The following is a 3,620-nucleotide window of genomic DNA, read 5'->3' on the forward strand; positions in this document are numbered from 1 at the left end:
GAGAAGGTAGCAATGCGCTAGGATCAAATTCCACAGTCGACCTGACATAAGCCAGCTCACTGTGATTTACGCACCACCATCCTTGGGGTGGCAGAAGAGCTGAAATCTTCTCTGACATCTCAGGACCAAACATGTCAAATCTCAGCAACAGCTTTTCCCCATCAGCACCCAGGCTCTCTGAAGACTGTTTCTCGGAATAGCCTGGAGCTGCCGAGCCAGCCAGGGATGGCTCCCGCCAGACTACACGCCGGGCTGAGAGCGCAAACGAGTCACAGTGGGGAGGCTAGTGACCCCCATCCATTCCCGTGGCATCGTTTGAAGGGCTCTGGAGCCAGCCACCTGGGTTCGAATCCTGACTGTCCCCCTCACCAGGTCCGTGGCCTTGGCCATCACTCAACCTGGCCCAGCCTCAGAGTCAGTAAACAATTAGGGCTGCGTGGGGGGCTAATGTTTATGACACGAATAAAATAATGTATAAGGCTTAGCCCAGTGTCTGCTCTTTAGAAAACATCAGTTAACATTAACTATCATTCCATATGTTCACTTCCTGCCAGGCTCTGGGGAGGAAAGGAGCCCATGGCAGACCAGACCCCTGGCCGGCCAGGGTCCCCGGGCCTGCGAGGAGGATGTTCATGGGCGAGTGTGTGGTGGTGAATGAATTGCGGCAGAACCCGAGATTGACAGCTGGAACCCTCTCCTCTTACAGGTGAGGAAGATGACGCCTGGCAACATCATGCCTCACCCCTAGTTAGTGGCTCAGCCCAGACCTCGGGCTCTCGCCTAGCCCAGGACTCTGCCCGACAGTGGCCTTCTCGGCAAAGCTGGCACCAGGGTGCAGAAGCCTGGGGAGCAGAGACGCCCGTTGTTAAGGCTGGGAGGCGGAGTCAGGAAGCCTAGGATGTCAACCAATGGGAGACCACAGTGATGATGTAATGCTCGGCCTTCACCTTCATTGGCTGCCGGTCCTGCCACTCCAGACCCTGCTCTGGGGCTGTGTCTTTCGCCGCAGGTTCTCCCGCAGAGGGGGTCATTGGTCTGGGAAGGAGATTGGAGAGTGGGAGTTGGGGGCTGAGGACTGAGCCGGGAGCCGTCGTCCCTACCTGAGCCTACCAGGGAACTGACTGCTGCCTTTACTAAACTCAAAGCTCCTGGGGGAGCCCGGGGAGCGGGTTCTAAACACCCCACCTCCTGGGGCAGCGCCGCGCCTGGCGTCTGCGGGGTTGCAAATCTCAGGAGTGTTGGGAGGAGACAGAGGCACCAGCCCTGCTAGCCTGGGAGGCAGCCTAGAGGGAGGAGGGCGGGGGCCTGGGTCAGCAGAAATAAAGCGTGCAGCTCTGTACTTACGATCTCCTCTAAACATCTGTGATGATTATAGGTCTGGGTGAAAAGCGTGGGACCCTCAGCCCAAAGCCGCACAAGACTTGGATTTGCTTTGGAAACCACTGTGCTTTTCAACAAGATCGTTCAAACGGCCTGGGTGGAGACGGGGAGCTGGGGAGTTGGGATGGAAGCCGTTTTTAAGCCTGGAGGAATCCAAACCCCACACAGTCCAAGGCCCTGCCCCGCCCCCGTCTATCACCACCCTCCCCCTGCCCCCGCCATGAGGTCCATGACTGTATCCTCATTTCACAGATGAGGAGACAGGCACAGAGCAGCAGGCATGGCCATGTGGCCGGTCACGCAGTGGAGGGAGGCCCGGGGGCAGAAGAGGGGCGCCTAAGGCCACACAGCAGGGCTGCGCCAGTGCGCATGGCTGAGAGGCAGGTTCCAGGAGTTTCTGGAAGTTCTTGCTCAACATCAAGAAACTTCTACCAGGATCCACGGGGGGGAAGTGGAAGCAGCCTTGTGATAGGAGTTTCAAAGGCCTGGGCGCTGGCAAATAGGAAAAAACAGGCTGAGAAAACATGTCAGGCAGGCCTGCTTGTGAGGGAACCTGGCAGACATCCAACCAGCAGTCTGGTGGCCAATCCGGTACATCAGACATGGGCTTAATCCATCATTCCGCTGCAGGCAGGTCACTGGCCACACAGGCTTCAGGCCTCCTGGCTTGAGGGAACTTGGGGTTGCCATCAGGCCCATATGAATCAGAAATTCTAGGCTGCTCATCCCCCATCAGGCACCCCCACTGTCCTTCCTCTGCATGTTTGCCTCTCCATTCTCTCTACCTTCACTGTCTCGGTTACCCATGGTCACAGTGATACTCAATAAACCACGAAGTCCAGTGGCTTAAGAGCATGCGCTTCCTTCAGCAGGGCAGTTCTGACCTTGGCTGGTCTCACCCATGTGTCTGCATCTGTGGTGACCTGGCAGATGGGGTGTAGATTGGGCTCTCCCACTTGTCCAGGTCCTCAGCTGGGACACCTAAGCTGGCTTGGCTCTGCTCTGTGTGGCCTCTCATGCTCCAAGAGGCTAGCCCTGGCTTAAGTACACCGAGGTGGCAGTTGCAGCCTGCAAGGCCTCTCGTGGCTTAGGCTCAGGATTGGCACATCATCATTTCTGCTGCATTTCCCCTGCTAAAGCAAATATTGAGGCCACCTAAGATCCAGATGGTGGAGTGGAGCAGCAGAGCCTCACTGCAAAGGGCATAGATGCACAGAGGCCCTTCTCTGGATCCACAAATGCAGCCAGTGTACAGCAAACACCATCTCCACCCCTCTTCTGTCCACCTGTTGGCATACTTACTGTTCTTCAAGGCCTACCTCGAGTCTAGCTCTTTGTGAAGTTTCACCTAAATATTCCACCCTACACCCACCATAGACTAAATGAATACCAGGATACTATCTGGGCGCTGGGTCCCAAAAGGAGGTGCCTAAAAGAGAAACAGGATGTGACTGGCCCTGTGGGCTCTGGCTGGGGAACTCTGCAGCTGGGCAGGAACCCAGAGACACCACAGCCCGCCCCTGCCCAGGCCTTGGGGGAGCCCCTTCTGAGGACGAGAACCAAGCTCTGAAATCCCATGCTGCAGGCAAAGGCAGGGACTTCCACCCATCCTCCTCCCATCTACCAAGTATCCACTGAGGGCCTACGGGTTGTTCCTGGCTCTGTGCTAGGCACTTCCACGCATCATCTCATCAAACCCTCCCAGGAACTTACAAGGTGGTTATTGCTTTCCTCCCCATTTTACAGATGAGGAAACCAAGGAAATCAAGGGTGTTTGAGTGACCGACCGAAAGTCACACAGCTAGGAAGTAAAGGAGCCAGGCAGGATACAGGCCCAGAGCCCTGGTTTTATCTGAAACCAAAACCAGAAGTTCCTCTTCCAGCTGCCACCACCTCTCTGAGTATCAGCCCTGCTAATGACAATGGTAACATCAGCTCCGCAGCATGGTTCTAAGCACTGTACGTTAATGCAATCAGTTAATAAAAGCATCTTGCCTTAATTAATTTACTCCTCTCAATAACCCTTTCAGGTAGATACAATCTTTACTGCCATTTGACAGATGAGGCACAAGGAGGTTAAGGGATTTGCCTAAGGTCACACCACTGGGAAGTGACGCAGGCTTTGAATCTTCACACACTTGCTACCACACACACCATTTTTGTAGTCAGGATTTCATAGGCTCAGGGTCCGAGGGGACCGGGGCATGCCAGGGGGGCAGGAAGGTAGGATGCAGAGCCGA

At 55.4% G+C, this 3,620-nt stretch overlaps 1 long non-coding RNA gene across 1 annotated transcript; it reads left to right on the forward strand.

Moving 5' to 3' along the window:
* The first annotated feature begins 351 nt into the window (after window positions 1–351).
* On the forward strand, window positions 352–3,380 carry LOC115832507. The gene is made up of 3 exons (XR_004028025.1): window positions 352–372; window positions 555–706; window positions 3,127–3,380. It is a non-coding gene; the product is annotated as an uncharacterized LOC115832507 (long non-coding RNA).
* Window positions 3,381–3,620: the final 240 nt, after the last annotated feature.

The sequence above is a fragment of the Nomascus leucogenys genome, chromosome 22a (assembly GCF_006542625.1).
Source record: "Nomascus leucogenys isolate Asia chromosome 22a, Asia_NLE_v1, whole genome shotgun sequence".
Classification (NCBI taxonomy): domain Eukaryota; kingdom Metazoa; phylum Chordata; class Mammalia; order Primates; family Hylobatidae; genus Nomascus; species Nomascus leucogenys.